The sequence below is a fragment of the Gadus morhua genome, chromosome 17 (assembly GCF_902167405.1).
Source record: "Gadus morhua chromosome 17, gadMor3.0, whole genome shotgun sequence".
NCBI lineage: Eukaryota > Metazoa > Chordata > Actinopteri > Gadiformes > Gadidae > Gadus > Gadus morhua.
The window spans coordinates 15,770,143-15,793,944 of record NC_044064.1 but is presented as its reverse complement, the minus strand read 5'-3'; the positions used below and the strand labels follow the sequence as shown (position 1 = coordinate 15,793,944).

At 45.5% G+C, this 23,802-nt stretch overlaps 1 protein-coding gene across 1 annotated transcript in view; it reads right to left on the bottom strand.

The window, feature by feature from the left end:
- gal3st3 (galactose-3-O-sulfotransferase 3) overlaps nt 1-15,170 on the bottom strand; it is a 39,311-nt gene extending 24,141 nt beyond the window's left edge. The window contains exon 1 of the mRNA XM_030338856.1: nt 14,832-15,170. The gene's annotated coding sequence lies outside the window, so the exon portion shown is untranslated. The remainder of the gene's footprint in view (nt 1-14,831) is intronic.
- Nucleotides 15,171-23,802: the final 8,632 nt, after the last annotated feature.

Below are 23,802 nucleotides of genomic sequence, written 5' to 3'. Positions count from 1 at the left end.
CAGCTCCTCCACCGGGGTCAAGACCATTTGAGGGCCAGATCCAGTCTGCCGACTGTCGGCCTTTTCACGATTGGCTTAAAAAAATGGCTTATTTAAATTTATACCAATACGATGGTGGGAAAAGCTTACCAGTTTGTAGGCCTATGTTTTTTATACTTCATTTTTATACTTGATCCTCTGACCGCTTGGAAGCAATCGGAGTACATATTGTTTTAGAAGAAAGGGGTTATGTGGTAGGATCTTTAAGAATGCTTAACTGGGATATTTATATATTCATGGCTCAAATATTAAGGATCATGCTTTTGACGTGTAACTAACGCATTTACGCGGTCAGCGATCCGCTGCCAGGCTTTGGTTCTCCGGGTTCCAGAGGTTTTAGCGTTCCCTTTTCTTGTGATAATGTCCTTCTCCTCGTCATAGCTCTCCAGGAGAACCTGGAGTTCCATTTCATTGAAATAAGCGGCCTGTTTCACCATATCGATCAGGGTTTCCATGATCCATACATCACGTCTTTTTAAGTTTGGCGTGGACGCGCACAACCCTGTGTTAACCAACCCCGAGTTGATTGAACTAATGCATAACCGCTGCTGTGGAACCGAAAACTCTGGGTTGGTCGGCACAGGGTCAATCAACCTAGAGTTCAGCGTTAACTCAGTGTTTGTTAAACCTCCGTTCGTGGAACACCCCTCAGGCCTCCCACCAATAAATAAATAAATACAAATAAAAGCACTTCCGGCAGCAATAACCACCTCAGAGCTCTGGAAGCCGCCCCCCCTCCCTGATTGGAGCAGTGGCTGGGAATGTGTTATGCAGTGGGCCAGGGCTCTCCATCGCACCAACCCTTAGTTATGGGTCCAGGAATCGAATGTTACAAATGTCACAAATGCGCAAAAAGATTTGCCTGTTATTATGTATTTCGTTGGGACTGATTGTCAATCAACTTTCTTCAACTAAATTCAGACTACTGAGCTTCTTATACTTTGGCCTGAAAGTACTTATAATGATATTCTTCAGTGTTTGGCCCAATATCAAGCCAGATTTGAGGAATGTTTGCACTTAATTTGACGTCTTTTTTTTTTTTTTTTTTTAAACACCATGACAAGATATAAACGCCTCACAAATGTGTATTCGTTCCGAGCATTAAAAGCTCTGGGAGATTAGTTGATGCCACCTCGCGTTCAACAGATGATGGGGATAAAAAATAAATTGTAGGCCTGTTAGTTCATAGGTGAACTACAGCCTGCTCTAGTGACATGCTGAAAACATGCATCCATTCGTACATGGAAAATGGGCATCTCAATGATGTTCATGTAAATAAACGTGTGTTAAGGAATGATCTATCGCTGAACAAGGTAACACAATGGAGACGGAGCCCATTGTCAGAATATCTCGGCTCAGCTTGCAGTGCAGCAAGTGTGACAATTGGACAAGCCTTGACACTATCGTTCAGAAGGGTCACATGAATCCCTGCTTCAATACGGTGGGCATGGGTTAACACATAAATCCTTTCATTGAGTGTGTTTATAGAAATCCCATTTTACTTCAATTTGACACACACTCACATTAGGTCGATTTTTACGGTATATAATAATTTAAAGTTGTTTGTCGCCGTTATCTTAACCAATGAGATGACTGAAAGTTGTTTGAAGGCGGAGTTGTCTGGGAGCTCACCTTCTGTGTGCCGGGTTTACCCAGGTTAGGCTCACAGCAACTGAACTGAGATTAGTCCCAGCTCTTCACAAATCCAGTTAACCTGGCGTCCCAGTGTCTTGGAACAGGCCCCTGTTTCTGCAACTCAGACACAATGAAAAATCGTGCCATTGTTATCATCCTCGGACCTAGGTGGTGGGAAGGTGATACCTGCGGCTTAATTTTTTTTCAGTCTCGATTACTGCAATTCCATCTTCACCTGGCTTCGTCAAGGTTCCCTGGCACATCTTCATCTAGTGCATAATGCAGCAGCTAGGCTATCAACTAGGCCTGGCCAAAGACCTTTCAACGCTCCTATTTCACTCTCACTACACCGGCGGCCAGTGAAGTTCAGTTAGGATTATGTTAATCACCTATAAGGCACTACGTGGGGTAGCTCCTGCTTACATTTCAGAGTAACTTAGCTGCGTTTCATTAAGCCCTGAAGTTGGACGGGGTAAAACATCAACACACAACGACAGCATTCAAGTAAAAGTTGGGAAAAAGCAAGATGCCATTTTTGGCAATACCATTCGATACCAGACGATGCATGCATTTCGCAGTATTTTGTGTGTGTCCAAAGATTGTTGGACGTTGTGTACGACTGAGAAGCGCTTATAAACAGTCTATTAAAACTTTCCAATACGCCAACACGCATTCTCCACTAGAGAACGCCCAGTGGATTTTTGAAGGGATCCCCCTTAAGTAGGCTCAGATCATTCAGTACTGTGTGCCATGTCCTTGATTTTTCCCCTTCAGCAGAAATCCCTCTTCTAATGAGGCTGTAGTTTCCTCATAGCGCAAACAGTTCCACCAAACGGTTCTTTTTGCAGATCAATACGGTCTGCCCTAACTTCATAATACATGTGGTCAGGCGGACCATTAAAAAGCACACAAAGACAATATGGTAACCATGGATACCATGGCACACACACACATACATCAATCCCTAAATCCTCTCTGCGACTGTCACTTCATACCATCAAAATACGAGGAAGATGAAGATGGAGATAAAGATTCAGAGGTGCTATGAAGGCACACAAAACAAAATAATATGAAACCCCCGTGAAAAAACGAACTCTCAAGCATTAATTTCCCTCCCTCTTGAGCAGCTGCTGCCATTTTATTTATTTTTTTATTTTTTCAGTTCTACCCAATTATGATTGGGTCATGGAGACATAATTGCGTGTCTACTTTGTTGATTAGCTCTGAAGAGAGCGCATCACCCTGATTACCGTATTGATGGAGGCGAGGTCCCCGGTCGACGCACACACACACACACACACACCAACAAACACATACACACACACAGGCATCTGCTTGGCGCAATGATTGAGAAATCAAAACCGATCAATATGCGTTGCTTTGACTTGTGACTTATCAGCATGCGTTTAGGGGATTGTCTGAATAACTATTAAAGAGGATTTAACTCACACAACATACAGGATGTATTAATCTATTCAGGGATTCACAGTCAATGCACAACCGAAATGAAAAAAAATGAATGAAGGCATTCTGGAGAATAGCAGCGTGGGACGTTGACAGAAAGATTAATTAATTTGATTCAAAGTCCTCAAAACCACCAACATTTAATGTGACCGGCCACCAATCTGTTGGAATGTCTGCTTCAACGCACTTTGCATTTCCTCACGGCCTGAGGCCTGCTAGGACATTACAGACATGTTTACTACAGGACTACATTTCAGCCATAAAGACTACACTACATGTTGTGTCCGAAAACAGAATTTAGATAAATAATCTTAAATCTGATCGCAAACAAATTCAAATCTTGGTGATCGGAGATCTAGGATTTATTAGATGTTTATCATGGAAATGATAGAGATTATCCCACTGAAAATACAGATTAAATGTACGCAGCTAGGCTTGAGCCAGGTCTGTTAAAGTATAAGTCTTTGTACATCTGGTTCTGACCTCCATAACACATCCTAGAGTTTTAGAAGGCAATTATATAGACAGCTTTTTAAAATCTGTTTGTTAATCCAGTTTCAGTCATTAAGAGTAATGCTGTTACCTCAGCACACTACCGCCTTTTAAAGAACACAAGCTGAACTGATAAAACGTGTTTGAAAGATCTCGCCGAACCTCAAAGGGAAAAAACAACCAGCCTTAATGCAACTGAACGAATCTTTGCCTGCGGTTCATTTTCTATTTTTAATGTTAATCAGCGTTAAGCGCGCAAAATGATCTGAGAAAAGAGATTGGATTCCCCATTACGCTCTGAGACATATGATCAGAGCTGTGAAGTTTGTCTCAAATGAACTAAACCTTAACTAGTGACTCAAAAGCCTCAAAGACTCAGAAGTCACCTGTTTAGAGTTCACCTATTCTGCATAGCCAAACCATCCCACCCCTCCTACTTGTATGTTGTACGTCCTGGCACTTAATGTACACACATCGTCTTTTTGGCTGTGGATAATAACATCTGCTAAAGGTCCTTAAAGTTAGGCTGCATCCGAATACTCATATTTGACTGCTATATAGTAGGCATTTTGTAGTAAGTCAAAATATAGCACGTCCGAATGCTCAGTACACATTGTGTAGCAGGCAAAAAGTTTCTGAATGCATACTACCGCCACAGTATACAACGGAAGGTCACTACGCTATCCCATAATCCAGCCTGAGTCTGGTGACCGAAGAAGAAGAACGCCGCGGTGAAAAAAAAAAAAAAAACGGTAAATTATTGCAGGTGACAAATACGTAATTTCCAAACATCCGGTGGCGTTTCGGTGGGGTTCGGAAGCGTTCGGAGGCTTCTACGCATAGCTGTAGAACGTACTACATTAACAGTCAAGTAGTTGACACGGCACAGAAATAGTATATACTAAGTATTCGGATGCAACCTAAGGCCCCGTTTACACGAGGACTGAAATCTGAAACCACCCTCCAGAGTGGAAAAGTTGAATACGCTCCGCCGTAGCGTTTCCGTCTACACTGCCAAGACGCAAAACACTGCTCAGATCTGCTCACGTCGCGTACGCGTTTACGTCACATACATGTGCCAGTACAAGGAAATAAACAAACATGTCCGATTATTTCCATGCGTCGGACCTTCAAGCTGCTCTGGCATCTCTTACAAGCATACAGGAGTCTTTCGAAGAAATGTACAGGATATGTACAGATAGTATTACTGAACAGAGAAGGATCTTTTTGGTTTTTGCGGCACGGATAAGAGAAGAAGGAAGATTCTACGCATGCGCTCAGACATGGCGGTGTTGTGTGATAGTGTATCACAGCACCACCTAGCCGCCTGGCATGCATACCCAATCGAATTCCACACACTTTTGCGTTACCGTATGCACGCAGACTTCCTCCCGAAAACGCTCGTCTAAACGCGGAATAAAAAGTGAAGACGCGACGCCACTTTTGCGTCTTCTGTTCAGACCGTCATCGTGTAAACGTAGCCTAAATGTAGTGAAGATAACTACCATAGACCATGGATCAGGTGCCCTGATAAACTAAAGGGACCGAACCATAATCAGTGTGATAAGCGACACCTGCGCTTGTCCTACGACGATGCCTCCTGGCCCGGGAAAGCTCAGGCATTTATTCATTATTTACATTATTTATTTTTTTCATGTTATGAGCCTCGGTCAGATAGTTGGAAGTTAAACGTGTCTGTGTTAGCATCCATTCCTTGGGTTCCTGTTTCTTTGATTTAATAATAATAAAAATGTATAGGATTTATATAGCGCTTTTTTGGTTGTCACTAAAAGACACATTACATCATAGAGAATATAATAGAAAAGAAAAACAATACAGGAATAGTCAAAATAAGGTTTGGAATAGAGTCAGGTGTGGTGTGGGTGGGGATTTGTTTGTTTGTGTTGTCGCATTCATTCGAGTTGACCATAGCTAATTTGTTTGTTTAGTTCGGGGTTTTCTTGGCTCGCATGCGAGTGTGGAACCTGCTGATTGGATGGTCGGGTGGCAAAAATGCGTTTAAGGATTAGCATTGGAACTCTTTGCCTCTTCCTGCTCAATGTGTTGTGTGTTGTGTGTTGTCTGTTTTGTGTTGTATGTTGTCTGTTGTGTGTTGTGTGTTGTGTGTCCAAGTAAGTTTTGCCCTCCTCAAGCTTCGGTTCACATTTCAGTTCAATGGAAAACAATGAAAGACTGTTCTTCTGCGTTGACCGCCTGTTTGGATGCCTGCATTGAGGGGAGGAGGGAGGAGTCAACATCCCGGGCCCCCCGGCCCGGGACCCCAAGACCAGGGGTAACACGGCGTAAATCACCAGTGTAGTGCGCCGCTGTACAACATGAATGTCGCATTCATCCACGCTATCACGCATGTTATCTCCGTCCGTCCCCCCCACACACACACACACACACACACACACACACACACACACATACACATACACACACACACGGATGGATCGGAATGTAACAGAACCGCCATGATGGGAGCTCAATTCCAAATCCCTTCCGCCTAGGGAGTGTGAAGCCGGGCTTTGTATGGGGCGCGGGGGGGATGGGGGGGATGAGCGGCGGGGCTCGGGGTAGCCCCTGGGGTTTCCAATTGGGGGGGGGGATGGGGGGAGACGAGGGTCTGCATAATTAAACACCATGGAAACAATAATTGCACTGTTCTCTGCAGAGTTCTCCTCCTTGTGAAAATGTCCACGGCAGATGGTCACCTGCCCTGAGGCAAAGCTTTGATGGGGGGGAGAGAGGAGAGAGGGGAGAGGGGAGAGGAGGGGAGAGGAGGGGAGAGGGGAGAGGGGAGAGGAGGAGAGAGCGGAGAGGAGGGGAGAGGGGAGAGGGGAGAGGAGGGGAGAGGAGGGGAGAGGGGAGAGAGGGGAGAGGAGGGGAGAGGGGAGAGGAGGGGAGAGGAGGGGAGAGGGGAGAGAGGGGAGAGGAGGGGAGAGGGGAGAGGAGGGGAGAGGGGAGAGAGGGGAGAGGAGGGGAGAGGGGAGAGGGGAGAGGAGGAAAGAGGGGAGAGGAGGGGAGAGGGGAGAGGAGGGGAGAGGGGAGAGAGGAGAGAGGGGAGAGGAGGGGAGAGGGGAGAGAGGGGAGAGGAGGAGAGAGGGGAGAGGAGGGGAGAGGAGGGAGAGGGGAGAGGGATGAGAGAGGGAGGGGAGAGGGGAGAGGAGGGGAGAGAGGGGAGAGGGGAGAGAGGGGAGATGGGAGAGAGGGGAGAGGAGGGGAGAGGAGAGAAGAGGGGAGAGAGGGGAGAGGAGGGGAGAGGGGAGAGGAGGGATGGGAGGAGAGAGGAGGGAGGGAGGGGAGGGGGGAGAGAGGAGGGAGGGGAGAGGAGGGAGGGAGGGGAGAGGAGGGAGAGGAGGAGAGAGGATGGAGGGGAGAGGAGGGGGAGGAGGGAGAGGAGGAGAGAGGGGAAAGGAAGGGAGAGGGGAGAAAGGGGAGAGGAAGGAGAGGAGGAGAGGAGGGGATAAGAGGGGAGAGGGGATAGGAGGAGAGAGGAGGAGAGAGAAGAAGAGAGGGGAGAGGAGGGAAAGTAGGAGAGGAGGGGGGTGAGAGTGGAGAGCGCAGGTAGAGGAGGAGAGGAGGCGCAGGAGTATAATGGACCCACCACACCGTACTGCACGTCTACGTGAACACCCAGCGTAAGATCACCGTTTGGTCTGACGTCTTCATACACTACAGCCAACGTCAGCTCTGTGTCTTTGCATGCGGGGTTTGCTTGAAGGCAGGCGGGTAAAGGAACTTTCTACGTGGTTCTTCCTGCCCACCTCTGTGTCTCCCGGCAGTGGAAGACAAACAGGGGGGCGGTGCACCAGGCGTATCACCGTGTCCCTGAGACAACACGCTACCGGGGTACGGTTCCTCCATCCGCGGGGAGGGGAGAGAGAGAGAGAGAGAGAGAGAGAGAGAGAGAGAGAGAGAGAGAGAGAGAGAGAGAGAGAGAGACAGACAGAGACAGAGAGAGAGACATTTGCCTGTAACAGATAGCGATAGCACTGTGCACAGTTCTAATCCCATTTTTCATGTGTCACCTGAGTGCCATCACTGAAGCAGCACACACCCAAGAGCCCACACTCTGTGTGTCTGTGTGTGTGCGTGCTTGTGTGTGTGCTTGTGTGTGTGTTCTTATGTGTGTGTGTGTGTGTGTGTGTGTGTGTGTGTGTGTGTGTGTGTGTGTGTGTGTGTGTGTGTGTGCTTATGTGTGTCTGTGTGTGTGTTTGCGTGCATGCGTGTGCGTGCGTGTGTGTGTGTGTGTGTGCGTGTGTTTGTGTGTGTGTGCGTGTGTGCGCTTGTGCGCGCACGTCGCTGTAAGACTCGCTCTCTGTGGAGGGTGGGTAAGTCAGCTCCATGTGGTCTGAAGACAAGCTCATTAACAGCCCAGGGGCCGGCGGTAATTAATCACTTCCTCAGGTGTCCGATGCACGTCCAACTCGCAGTGTGGCCTGCTCCCTGCATTCATTGTGTTCACTGGGGTCCTCAGAGAAAGGAGAACCCCTGCTGGGATACACATGACACTACAAAGCAAAGATGTTTTTCACATAATAAAGCAGAAATGGAATTGAAATGACAGGTAAGGAATGGGAAATTTCTTTTTTTGCATTTGCTACACAGCCTACATGCTTTGTAAATGTACCTGTGGTCGATGCTGCATACAGAAATAAGAGGAGAAGGTACAACTGACCAAAATGAGAAGGTCCCTCCAAATGACACACCAAAGGTATTCAAGTACAGTGCCTGAGTAAAAAGGACTCAAGTACAACTAGAACAAGCTTGTAAGTTACAAAATACATTGAGCTCACTTTTGCTTTGATGTTGGTTTCGCTGCTGTTGAGTCCGAGACGTTTCTCCCATCCCCTTTCTCTCTCTCTCCTCCCCCTCGCTCTCTTTCACTCGCTTACCTTTTCTGTACCTTTCTCTAGCTCCTCTCTCGTTCTCTCTCTCTCCCTCTCTCACTCTCCCTCTCTCTCTCTCTCTCTCTTTCTCCCTCTCTCTCTCTCTCTCTCTCTCCCTCTCTCTCTCTCTCTCTCTCTCTCTCTCTCTCTCTATCTCCTCTCTCGTCTCTCTCGTTCTCTCGTCTCTCTCTCTCTCTCTCTCTCTCTCTCTCTCTCTCTCTCTCTCTCTCTCTCTCTCTCTCTCTCTCTCTCTCTCTTTCTCTCTCTCTCTGAAACTTGGACATGAACAGTTTAGTGCTTCCATAGGGAACCAAACATGATCGGCCGACAAGCTTGTTCAAAAGCGTTTTCCACTGCGTTGCGTCAGATACACCACAAATAGTCAACAGCTCTCCTCTACCAGGGGAATTCTAACAGGAGGGAAAACCACGGATATGAAGCCTCTTCGGGAAAAATAATAATCTTGATGCATCAGTCATTAGTAATCTCAAGCCTAAATCCAACCTAAATCCATAAATCAATCTTTGAAAAAGTAGTTTGCCTTCACCTCAATATGTATTCTTGTAATGGTGCTCAATTCGTTTGTTCAAAAACGATCACATTTCTATCATTATTAGATCTGAGTGCTGCCTTTGATACAGTGGGTCAACGAGTATTGCTGTTGGACCGGTTAGAACAAATGGAAAGGGCAGCAGTGTCTGGCACAGCAGTGAATTTTCAACAGTTGACAAGGGTCAGATTTATTTATAAGTGCAGTGAGCAAATCAATGAATGGATGTGCCGCAATATTCTCCAGCTAAATAAAGATAAAACTGAAATAAATGCTTTCGTTTGAAAGCGTAAACACTTTTATTGAATATATGTCATTGATGACTACAAACCATTCAGAAATCTCACTGTAGTTTCGGACCTTAAAATGCAATAGCATTTAGTAGTTTCTGACCTAAAATGCAATAGCCACATACAGACTGCACCTTCATAACATAGCAAGAATTAAAGAGTTGTCCCAACAAGACCAGGAAAATCTCATCAATGCAAGGACGTAGCCTTGGCTTCAGCTTTGGTAGGAACGCATTCCTGCAAAATTAACACGTTTCTGGAGAACAAAGCTGTTTGTAAAATGCGAAATGTGTGTTCCGCGGCTGCTCAATACGGTTTCCTGGATCACGTCACCGAGGGAGGGAAGGTGAAGGCAGGTCCTGAGAATATTCAGGTCGGGTGGTCGAGACCAGTGTCCCTAAAGCGGCGCCACAAACCTGACTCATCAGCCACCTCATTAGCCGTTCTACTTTTCCTGGACTCCTGAGGCAGAACAGGCCTGAGGAGACGCCTCACCTCCACCCCTGGCCCCCCCCGCGTCCTCCCCCAGTACTCCCCCAGGTCAGTACTCCACCACCACTGTCCTCTCCCAACCCTGTCCTCACACAGCCCTGTCCTCACCCAGCCCTGTCCTCACCCAGCCCTGTCCTCACACAGCCCTGTCCTCACCCAGCCTTGACCAACGCTCACCTCAGAACTGATCTGAACTTCAACCGTCCATAAATACCTTGCTTGCTTCCCGACAAATAAACTCTCTTCCAGAATGCCAACAAACGAGTTGCGTGTTCATGTGTATGTGTGAGGCCTCCTAAATCATACTTTTGTTCACTTAAATATTAATCCCGCGGCAGTTTGGATGTATATGTTTATGGTGGAGTAGGACATGGAGTATGTCCATGTTACCATCGGCTTGCCATACCATAAAACATTTCCTTTGTTTGTCACAGCTTTTTAATTACATGAATTAATTATTTATTCTCCAACTTACACTTTGAACTAGAATTTCTCTTTCTCTATTATTATCTTTCACTGTATGGTCCTTATATGACTAACATTGACATGGGATCATTTGTGAGGTACTATGAGTGACGTTGGGTTTGAATGGGGTTTAAACTGCCTGAAAAGTCGGTATGATCTTTCATAAGGCAAATCTGGGAAACAGGAGATGGTGGGGGGGGTGGGGAACCACAGTGCAGTTGTCCCATGTAAGTAGTAGGATGGACAGAACAGCTGTGTGTGTGTGTGTGTGTGTGTGTGTGTGTGTGTGTGTGTGTGTGTGTGTGTGTGTGTGTGTGTGTGTGTGTGTGTGTGTGTGTGTGTGTGTGTGTGTGTGTGTGTGTTAAACTGTATGGGCAAAAGGAACGAACACTCAATCGTGTGTGTCACGGCCATAACAGCACACACACAGAAGCAGCCAAATACAAGACTCCCCCCCACTCCCCTTCCCATAATCTCTGCTCGCGGTCAAAACCGGTTAATCCAGGGCCCGTGCCGTCTGTCCGACTAAAATCAGCAAGTGGATGACAAGGTTCTTGGAACCAAGGGCAACCACTGGAGTGACGCCATGCACCTTATAAAACCAATCTCTCTCTCTCTCTCTCTCTCTCTCTCTCTCTCTCTCTCTCTCTCTCTCTCTCTCTCTCTCTCTCTCTCTCTCTCTCTCTCTCTCTCTCTATTTGCCTCTCTTTCTGTCTTGTCTTCTCTCGCGCTGTCCCCCAGTTGTCAGCATCTGTGTGTGTGTGTGTTGGTGTTCAAGCGTGCGGGTGTGTGTGTCTGCCCGTGTCGTAGTGCCTTTGCAGTACGGAACACATTTGCTTTCTCTGCTAAGCCTTGGCCATGAAATACAAATTAGAGAGAGAGAGAGAGAGAGAGAGAGAGAGAGAGAGAGAGAGAGAGAGAGAGAGAGAGAGAGAGAGAGAGAGAGAGATCTAACCCAGGATTGGTTCAAACACATCAAACTACACACACACACACACACACACACACACACACACACACACTTCCCAAACTAAACACACTCACACACACACACACACACACACACACACACACACACACACACACACACACACACACACACACACACACACACACACACACACACACACACACCAGTTACTTATCTGCTATACAGCTAAGACGCCCACAAGTACACTTTTAATCACAAGTATTCTAATCACTCGAAACTTCAGTATCACACACACGCACAAACTCACACACACACTCACACACACACATAAACACACACACACACACACACACACTCACTCACTCACTCACTCACTCGCACTGTCCCCCAGTTGTCAGCATCTGTGTGGGTGTGTGTGTGTGTGTTGGTGTGGGTGTGGATGTGCGTTTGGGTGTGTTTGCGTGCAAGCGTGCGGGTGTGTGTGTGTGCCCGTGTCGTAGTGCCTTTGCAGTACGGAACACATTTGCTTTCTCTGCAAAGCCCTGGCCATGAAATTCAAATTGGAGAGAGAGAGAGAGAGAGAGAGAGAGAGAGAGAGAGAGAGAGAGAGAGAGAGAGAGAGAGAGAGAGAGAGAGAGAGAGAGAGAGAGAGAGAGAGAGAGAGAGAGAGAGAGAGAGAGAGAGAGAGAGAGAGAGAGAGAGAGAGAGCAGATAAACCAAGATCTAACCCCAGGATTGGTTAAAACACATCAAACTACATACACACACACACATGCACACACACATCCCAAACTAAACACACTCACAAACACCACACACACACACACACACACACAGACACACCCACAGACACACACACACACACACACACAGTTACTTCTCTGCTATACAGCTAGGAGCCCACAAGTACACTTTTAATCACAAGTACTCTAATCACTCGAAACTTCAGTATCACACACAAACTCACGCACACACTCACACACACACACACACACACATGCACACACACACACACACACACACACACACACACACACACACACACACACACACACACACACACACTCACTCACTCACTCACTCACTCACTCACTCACTCACTCACTCACTCACCCACTCACACACACACACACACACACACACACACACACACACACACACACACACACACACACACACACACACACGCATTGATACAGAGAGATGAAGATGACCAACAGGTTGGGTTGCAAGCCCACCTCCTCCTTCTCCTCTTCTTCATATTCTTCCTCCACCTCACAATTTCTGCGCCCACGTATCCTTCCTTCCGCCCCAACCCCCCCCCCCCTCCTACCCCCTCCGCCATACCGCCTCCTCGAGTGTGTCAAGCTCTTCTGCACACACACACACACACACACACACACACACACACACACACACACACACACACACACACACACACACACACACACACACACACACACACACACACACACACACACACACAGGGAGAAAAGTGCAGGGAGAACACCACTCCCTAACATCAAACTGTCTAGAAATAGAATACATACACACACCAAAGCGCCGTTGCGTAAGCTTTCAGCTTACAAGGTGGTTTCCGATGGTTTTCTACTCTTCACCAGCATGTCTATTAGGGGCCAGTATCGAGGTTTATAGATGCATCTCATGACCATAATAATGTGCGCTGGCATGAACACAGACCCATGATTTACTTCATAAGATGCACCAGTTTTCCCTGCGTTTATGAAATGAACTCTGAGATAAGAATAGGACAAAGTGAGTCTCCTTCTCCGATCCTATGTTGGGATAAGATGAGAGTGGTTCCTTTTGGTTCCTCTTGGTAAAGGACATTCATGTCACAGGGACACTTGCGATGCTGTGATGAGTCAGGGATGAGACTGCGCTGCTCTGAACGCCATTGAGTTGTTTGTGTTACACACAACCTGTCAAGTCAGGAACTCTGGAAATTACTAAATCTCCAGTTCAAAATACCAAGATTTGACCACTCTTAGTTCAGTTACCATGGCGACTCATGCTGTGAACGTAACCCGCAGCGAACTCAGTAACGCAGGTGAGCTCCATGGAGAACAACATCCACGGCTTACAGCACACATCGCCTTTCTATCGTCTCATTTGTTTGGATCAGGACTTAAAGTCTGTGCCACGGTCTATTCAAAGCGATTTAAACAAAGCCAAATGTGGTTTGGTTTCCTTATCGTGGCTGGAAAGAGGGTGGCGCGCTGACGCTGGTGAGTTCAGCCTTTTAGCGTTACACCAGAGGATTGGTCATCAGCGACGCCGCAGGTGCAGAGAGCAGCGGCGAGCGGGTGGCTCTGAACGGGAGGCGTGCTAGGCAGCCCTCGGGAAGCGGGACATAACATGGAGGGACTCGCTGAACACCAGGCAGCGCTCAGCATACATTCTCATACAGAGCCAAACCCAGCCACCCCCACAACCACAACCCCATGTTGGAGTTCGAAAATTCGAAAAAGCTTATCATTAAAGAAGAACATTGGAAATGAATTTCAATAAATGTTATTGACTATGTTGACTTGATGAGGTTGAATGTGTGTTGCTTGAAAGTTATAAGAGAGTATTTTGTTGGGGAAAATAGTTTCGGACCTTATGACCTTTACATCAGTTGCCTGAACATTTTGGTCATTTGGTCAACATTTTGCAAAATTCTGAAATCCCAAATTCAAATGAATACCGTAACAGCTTCAGTAATGAATTTTCCGGTCTTAATTAACTTGTGCACATTTATTCGACTGTACTAATTATTGATTATAAATTATTATTGTCAAATTACCCCAAAGTCGGCCTACCTAATAATTATCTTTTTCATATGCCAAAATTGCATCGCTTTTTCTGATGATAAGGGGTGTCTGGGTTGGGACAATGTCCCATCTGACTCATCTTTATGCACAAAGCACAAATGACAGAAATTGCCGTGGCAGGGAGGTTGAACGGTTCAATGTGATCGCCTATTGAATCACCCCACCTTCAGCCTTCACTGCCTCATGGAGTCAAAAACAAATTCCTCATGATGATTTCAGCACTATGGGATCTGTCACCGACATGAGCAACACTACATAACTGAAAGCGAAATATAGGGGCATCAGTTAATATTACAGGGGCCCCCAAAAAAACTCTTATCGGGGATCTCCAAAAAGCACGACCGGCACTGGGGCTTCCGCTGCTATAGTCCTTAAACCGGAGAAGCGTGCCTGTTCTCGCTTTATCACGTCGGTATGCACGTCTTGTCACAACCAAGAGAGAGAGGAGGTCCGTAACCGTTGACGGTGTACTTCACCCATCATTCATACACACCGCAGATGGGCAGCATTCACGCTTTAGACCCCGGACTAGATAGGGTGGTCCAAATAAATCAGACACAAAAAGATAACCGTCAAACACCAACGGTTTTATGCATCCGACGGACAGTCGTTCGTGACGGTTAATCGGGCAATTTCGGTGTGATCTCATTTGAAAAGGAGTAGGCTAATAGACTGAAGGCTACGGGGGGAGACGGTAAAAAAAAGGGACACAAAGGCGTAGTGATGATGACGGACACCCACCTCGGTCATCTCACGGCTGAAGCGGGGATGTTGCGGTGATTCTCCGGCCAGCGTGTCCCGCACTCTGCTGGCTGCCGATCTTTTTTGGACTGGACTAGTTTCGCCTCTCCATCTGATGTGTATCTAGTGAGTGTAGTAAGTAGAGGATTGGTCCTTGCCGGTTTACGAGTTGGAATCGATGTCTATATTTTTATTTTATTTTTTAACGTTCTTCATAAAGAAAAAGGGGGTTCCCGCTGCGGTTGCTACTCCCGATGTCGCAGTCGGTGAATCAGCGGAGGAGGCAGGTCAGAGAGAGGCGCACTGTTCGGCTCCACTCCGACTGTCTGTCATCCCGTTACCCCGCCGCTCCTCCTGCACGTAAAACCTCCCCCCCGGCTCTCTACTTCGAGAGCCAATGCGCATTAACGAAGGTGTACACGTGATGCGGTACGGGGGACGAGGGACACAGGGGGGGCTCATTTGCCAGAAAGCTTATGCACGCACACGCGCGCGCGCACACGCGCACACATACACAAACACGCACGCAGGGGCCACGCACAGACAGACACACACGTACGCACACGCGGGGGGGGGGGGGGGGGTCACGCATAGACCCAGACACAGACAGACACAGACAGATACACACACACACACACACACACACACACACACACACACACACACACACACACACACACACACACACACACAAAAACACACACACACGCACACGCACACACACACACACACACACACACACACACACACACACACACACACACACACACACACACACACACACACCCCGAGTGACAATAGATCGTTTGAATAATGATCTGGGTATCAATTCCTTTATTATTCAAATCGATGTATCTTGGCTCAGAAATCACGTAAATAAATACAGTATTGTATAAATCAACATCATGCATAAATTCACAGCAATAATGTAATGTAGAAAATCACAGTTAACATTATACTGATGTAGACGTGCACAATAACAAATTATACCACTGTAGGTAGCCACAATGACCATTATACTATAGAATTTCAAAGTAACCCTTATATTACTGTCGAAATGCACAGTAACATAACGCATTCAACAGGCATTAAGAGTAACTATTAAACTCCCAGTAACCATTATACTACTGTAGAAACTACTATAAAGTGCTGGTTTATATTAATAACTCAAATGTTGGGTTAAGGGTTAAAGGTTGGGCTGTTTGGACCTAACAATGGGTTGGTGATGGAAGCTGAAATCGAGGCTCATCATTATTTGCAGCCCGCTATTCGTATTCAGACAACAACCTGAAGCACCTGACCTGACCTTCAACTCCCTTTGCTCCAACGGGAACATGGTAAGACAGTATAACTGTAGCAGATAATTCATTTTACTGTGAACGTGACCTAAAAAAAACATGTGAATTGTGTGTCCCTTGGTCGTGATGTATAAGAATTTTGATGGAAAATCTGCATGTTACGTTCAGTTTCGTCTAAAATGTAAATCTTAGTGTTTGGTGTGAGGTAGTCTGGTTTCACATTCCGTTCTTGGAATCTTGCCATTCTGCAGGGTCTTCTAAAATGTAATTTAACCTGTTTTACTTGAACCCCTGGGGAGCGGAGAGAAGCAAAGAGTGACAAGGAACAGCCTCAACCACCTTCTTAACCTCTGAAGAAATTTTAAACAATAGATTAACATCTGGTTAACAAAGGCTTTTGGTTTAGGGGCCAACTGCCCTCAAGGATCCGATCTAAGTGTATAAAAGCTCCTGACTTTAGCTACTCAGCGGACTTCTCAGGGCGTACCTTTTGAGTATGAAGTAAGACGCAACGAGAAACTCCCATCAGATTATTGTAATGTTTGCCTGTTTTATTGTTTGTTGATGCATGTTGTGATGCATCTTTGTTTGTACTTTTATTTCAGAAATATATGACCACCAATTGTCTACAGTATTGTGTGCCTTTTGCATCTAAATATCTCATCTGTCTTAGACGCAAACTCTGATATAGAAATCGCCACGACAGAATATACTAAAAGGAAATTCAACGTCACAAAAATATGTTTCCTGCGCTCTGAGAACCCAAATGGTCCACTGTTTAGCAGAGACTCTCAAAGACATATGATTTTACTGTTTTTCTCATTGCAGAAATGAATATGTTGACAATCATATAAGGCATACTGACACGTTTCAAACAACCTCGTTATAGATATAGTAATTTTTCACAGGCAAAGCAATTGGGCATCATGTAACAGTTAATAGACCAATGTGCATAGCAATCATATTGTATGGTGGCGATGCATGAAAAACTGCCTTATACTCCAAAAGCTGTTCTGTTTATTCGCTTTTGACCATCAAGATACGTGACTTTCTGGCCACCAAATAGTATGGAGAATGTATGTATTTTATATACTTGTGAAAAGCAACACGTTATGTTTTCAGATCAATGGCATAAATGGTATTGGCAACGCTTTCAATGGCTGCCTGATTCGGGGAGCACTCCCGGTTATCCCACTGACGACTAGTTTAGTCTAGTTTAGGTCGGCCGTTTTGAAAGTCATGTGCTAGCCTGTGACACATTTTTGGATGCTCTTTATATTATAGATAAACGATCACCTGGCAACAGGCTGCGCATCACCTTGGGACGTGAACTACTAAAAAACTCTAGGGGGCAGCAGAGCCGCCTTGAACAACATGACTGTCCGGTGCGTTGGTGTGTTTGTGTTTTTCATTATGTTGAGCGACCAGAGTGAGCAGGTGAACTAGTGTATACTGTTTGACAGGAGAGTAAGATACATAAGCACGCTATTTACAAAATAGACAAAAGAAACAAAACCAGTCTTCCTAAAAGTAACCAGTAGCCTATAAAGGCAACCAGAAACAAACCTTCACTCTTTACTTTAACAAAATTACAGGGGTGACACACACTGCTATAAAAAAATTGATTTCTCTGAACCCGAGTATTAGTCTACCACTGTAGTTTACACAATGATCTGGCGATGAGAGGGCAAAGATCCAGGGTTATGGAATGCAGGTGTGCTTCTTGACCAGGTGAGACATGAGGGAATGCTTTGCACCATTGCCCGTTACACATACGTGAAAACACAGGGAGTGGGAGACAGCAGAGAATCTGCAGTTAACTGTGTCGGTACTATTTATGTAATAAATGCTCTCTACCGTGCAATCAAATAGGTTTGTATTTACACAAGAGCAGCGACTGCGAGTGCAGGAACGTCATCGCGTGTTGCTCGGAAATACTGGAATGGTAGGAAATCCACAATATATATATTGTTTTTTGTGAGAATAATCAGTCGAAAAGTTGCAGGTAGATGTCTAAATTGGGAGAGGAGAGGGGGGGAGAGCAGAAACCATTGTTAGACAAAGAAGAAAAGGTTTCAAAAAACCAGAACCTGAACAGAATGAAAGTTAGCAGAGCGGGTGGATGTCAATGAGAGCTCATTGACTGTTCCCTTGATATATAGCCGCTCAGCTAACTTTCTGCAAACTCTCTCGTTGACTGTCCCTTCCTCTTTTCTATTTGGTCCCTGGGCCCTATGCAGCAATGCACTGTGGCTCCTTCTTCCACTGCTATAAGTAGTGGACGCTTCTAATAGGAGCGGCTTTCTTCTGAGATCTGCATGTTTTACTTTTTTGACTTGAGATTTTTTGATTCTGCCGCTATTCGGGCCGCATGAGTGTGTGCCCGCCACACGTGTGCATTTGAGGGACAGAGAGGGAGAGAAAATGTCTCAGTTTGCGATTGTGTGTTTAAAACGACCGGTAGGATAAAATAGGAGACAACTTTAACAATGACTTTGTTGGGGGGAAAGGATTTTTTTTTTTATTTGATGCGGTTTGGTTTAGGTTTGGGAGTAATTGTTTTGCAGTAAAACAAAATCATTACATAAACTAAGGTTACAAATACATCACAAAATACTTTATTGTTGCCATTATCTGATTGGTAGAAATATGTTTCAAGAAGGGTTGAATTGTAAATTCCCAACTTTTAAAATTCATCAACCCTTTATGGAAATGGGGCCGATCCAAGGTTATTTTGGGTTTCGTGTTTTTCGATTAAATGTCAGCAATTAGCTGCCAAAAACTATTATATTCTCTCTCTCTCTCTCTCTCTCTCTCTCTCTCTCTCTCTCTCTCTCTCTCTCTCTCTCTCTCTCTCTCTCTCTCTCTCTCTCTCTCTCACTCTCTCTCTCGATTTCTCTCTCTATCCCCCCACATTTCGTTGTCTCGTTTATCCTCACCTCAACTCCTATCTCTCAAATAAAACAAAAGACTATTTCTGCCTCCAAAAAGGACTCCATGAGGTGCTTTGTATCTACAGATATATCTATTTAGTGTGTCTAACTTGTATAGTTTTATTCTCTCTCTTCCTTCTTTGGCTTTGCATCAAATCCTTCAAGTGGTTTCCCAGCACACGCTGAAGATATAGGACGACTGTGGCACAGAGGAGAGACAGCCGGCGATGACGAAGTTCCTATTTTCCAGCACTGAAAGGCAGTTTGTGTGTATGTATGTGTGTGCTCGTATGAGTTTGTGTGTGTGTGTGTGTGTGTGTGCATGAGTTTGTATCAGTGTGGGTGTGTGAGTGTGTATGTGTTTGTCTGTGTGTGTTTTTGTGCATGCGTTCAACCGTGTTCGCATGTACCTTGGCAGTGCGGAACGCATTTGCTTTCTCTGCAAAGCCCTGGCCACAAAATTCAAATTGGAGAGAGAGAAGATAAACCAAGATCTAACCCCAGGATTGGTTCACACACCAAACTACAAACACACATACACACAAATGCAAACACACACACTAAACAACACACACACACACACACACACACACACACACACACACACACACACACACACACACACCCACACACACAGTTACTTATCTGCTATACAGCTAAGAAGCCCACAAGTACACTTTTAATCACAAGCACTCTAATCACTCAAAACATCATAATCACACACACACACACACACACACACACACACACACACACACACACACACACACACACACACACACACACACACACACACACACACACACACACACACACTGATACGGAGAGTTAAAGATGAACAACAGGCTGAGTTGCAATCCCACCTCCTCTTTCTCCTCTTCCTCCTCTTCCTCCCACTCACAATCAAGGCGCCCACCTAAACTTCACCCTCGAGTAACCATGGCGGAACATGGAGGGCCCGCTGAACACCAGGCAGCCCTCAGCCTATGTTCACAGAGAGAGCAAAACCCAATGCATTAACCGCAGTCGTTGAAGTTCGAAAATTAGCTGACATTTTCATCTTGAGGTTCAATGTATGTTGCTTGACAGATATGAGACGTTTCGGACCTAGTGACCTTTACAAAAATCTGATGCTGGAGATGTTTGAAGAGCCCTGGTTTAGATATTGGCAATATATATATATATATATATATATATATATATATATATATATATATATATATATAGGCTTCATCTTAAATGTAAATAATTCACCATGATGATGATCATTGTGGTGCGCCCTCAGTGCCTGGGGCCCTACGAGCAGCCTCTGATGCGCGTGGTGGGAGTGGTGGCCCTGGCTTCAGCAATCAGTGTAGAAAACTGACGGCTGAAACTCTGTTCACACTCACACATTATTACACAGACACAGTCCCTGGATTGTATGAGATGGATGAATGGATAGTATGAGCTCAACAGCAAATCGAACAGAAATTACAGCTGGTTGCATAACAGTCAGTAAAACGATTACTGGGGAGAGTGCTTTTTTACAGTGTGCCCCGCCCCATTTCCCCATTGCCCCCCCCCCCCCGGCCCCGTCGTCCCCCCACCAACATGTTGCATTGTCTCCCATATTCAACAGGCCGTTGGCTGGAACAATGGATTTCGAGGTCATTTGATTCTGCTTCGCTGTCTTTCCTCGTATTGATCCTCTTCAATGGAGTGTATATAGGGCATTTATCCCCAGCTTATTAAACACTATGCCATTGTAACTCATTTTGTTTTAGGGGTTATCACACGTTTTATGACAAAAAATGTGTGCCTGATTTTTCTTAACTGTTAAATGATGTTGAGCTAAGAGGTTAGCTGCACCCAGTTATGCAAACTAGACACGGTCTGTCTTTGTGATCGTATGTTTGACCTGTTTGTCCACATTTTGACCACATTTTGCAATGTGCTAGAATGCATAGGGTTAAACAGAGCTATAACTGTTGTCAAATGAGACTCTCCATCCATTTCAGCTGTGCTTAGGGTATTCGCTTCTACTCTGAAAATAACAGGGTTAACAGGTTGTTGTGAAGACACATTTATTTGCCGAAAGACAATTGATGTATTTGATCAATAAGTGACATACTATAACAACCTGAAAAGACCCCTTTCCTCTTTCTTCTAACCTGGGAGGACAGCCCCCTCTCTCAACAGCTGCCAGACATCCATGCACGCACGCACAAACACACACACACACACACACACACAGGCGCCCACCCCTCAGTAGCGGACAGGCAGGGTCAGGGCAAAAACCGAGGATGCTGATCGATCCCCTCGTGATGATAGATCGTTCGAACAACAAAAACAACTAAAGCTAACCTCCAGGTCAAAAAGAAGATTCGGACAGAGATATCCAGCAGACACACTGCAATGGTCTCAAACTGCTACACGGGTAATCAGGGAAATCCTGCTTTTAGAAGCTAGGCTAGGGTTCAGTTCTTTTACTCCCCACAGAGACATTAAGGAATTTGCATACTATGTATGTAGTAGTCCGCTAAAACCAGTGCAGCAATCAGTGTAGAAAATGGACTGCTGAAACTCTTTTCACAGTCCCACGACATTACACACGCACAGTCAACAGATTGCTTGAGATGGATGAAGGGATTTCATGAGCTCAACAACAAATCAATCAGAAAATATAGCTGGTTGCATAATAGTCATGTAAAACGTTTAAATTGGGGGAGTGCTTTTACGGTATGCACTCAGGAACTCTACCCCCGCCTCGAACCCACCCACCCTCCCGGCCACGCCCCGCCTCCCTGCCACCATGTTGCATTTTCTCCCGTATTCAAGGGGCCGTTGGCTGGAACAATGGATTTTGTCATCTGATTGAGCTTCGCTGTCTTTCCCCTCATTGATCCTCTGCAATGGAGCGTATTATGGAGTGTTTATCCCCAGCTTGTTAAACACCATGCCATTATAACTCATTGTGTTTCAGGGGTCAGCAATGTTAGGCCCAAATCGGGCCTTCTTGAATAAGAGGTGTACCACCGAATCGATCAGGGCTTACTTTCAGATGATTGCGCGTTTTGTGACATAAGAGGTGTGTCTTTCAATTGTTCTTAACTGTTAATGATGTGGAGCTAGGAGGTTCGCTGCACACAGGTATGCAATCTAGACACGATCTGTCTGTGTTCGTGTTTGTGTTCTTTTTGTTTGTCTCTGTTTGTGTGTTTGTGTATGTGTGTGTGTGTCTTATTTTTGGCAGCTTGGGGCATGTCCACAACCGTATTTTCAGTGGGTTAAGGCTGGCTGGGCTCTCCAGCAGAAAATCTAAACAATAAGAAAAGTTCTGCTCCATATCAGCAGGGATAGGCAGTCTGGCAGTGTGGCGCAGGAGATGTTTTTTGTACCCTTGAACAAAGGCCTATCTTATCTCTGAAATTGTTTAATCCTGGCTCTTGTAATGTGATTGGTGGATTCAAATAAAGAATTAAATGTGTTTGTGTGTGTGTACGTGTGTGTGTGTGTGTGTGTGTGTGTGTTTATGCGTGCATTCGTGTGTGTTTGCGTGTCTGTACGTGTGTGTGTAGTACTTACCACTTTACCACTTGTCACTTGTTTTACCTGTTTCCATCCTACATCTATCTATCCATCCTTCCATCTGTCCGTCCGTCTATCCGTTTGTCCGTCTGTTCGACTGTCCGTCTGTCCGTCTGTCTGTCTGTCTGTTGGTCAGTTGGTGTTTGTGTTATTTCGTCTTCATCTCTTCAAAGTAAAAGGTGGGCCAGGGTAGCCCCCATCCACCGGTAGATTTATTGAAGCCGGTTCACTGCAGGGAGTGGAGAAATGTTGCAGGCAGAGGAGGCCGGCATGAACCCCAATGGCAGCATGGGGTTCCTCGCTGGCATGTCAGAGCTCTCCTTGTGATGGAAGGGTCTGTTGCGGTGACTGGATGAGCCTGGGGGCCCTTATTACTGGAGCACCATAGGTGTGCTGTCTCACAAAGCCCCAGAGTCTTATCGGTCGGACTTCGGCCATGCAGGGGGGAATGATTGAACCAGCCATCAACCACACATATTATTTTACTACACACCAGCATACATAAAACACAGACACAGGTTTTATCTTTGTTTGTGTGTGTGTGTGCGTACGTGCGTGCGTGCGTGCGTGCGCGTGTGTGTGTGTGTGTGTGTGTGCGTGTGTGTGTGTGTGTGTGTGTGTGTGTGTGTGTGTGTGTGTGTATCATATAATCAATACATGATTATATGATTGGATTGGATGTATATATATATTACAATAATATAAAAACAGGAAATAAAAAACAATAGGGAAATACACGCACGCAAGCACAAGCAGATAGACACTCTGACCTGGAAAATAAATATGATTATTATTAATCAGCTTGTCCAGATTTCCATTATGCATTCAGAGCTGTAATATGCAGGTCATAAGTCTAACAATAATCTATAGAGATAATGAAATGGAAGGAAGGGGTAAGCACATATTTACATTGAGCCAAAGACACGGAGAGCAATCATTATTAATGGATGCAATCCTCATAGTGGTTTGTTTAGGGCAGGCCATAAGCTTCTAACGGCCCCAATGGTTTCATGGCATGCCACTATTCCTTGACACATTCAATCCAATTAGATGTATCTACCCTTCCAACCAGCTGTTCTTCTTCTAAGATAAATGAAAGGATACAGCATGGAAAAATAAAATGGCATTTGTATGGTAGAAATTACGTTCACTCGTTAGTAAGTCACTGGT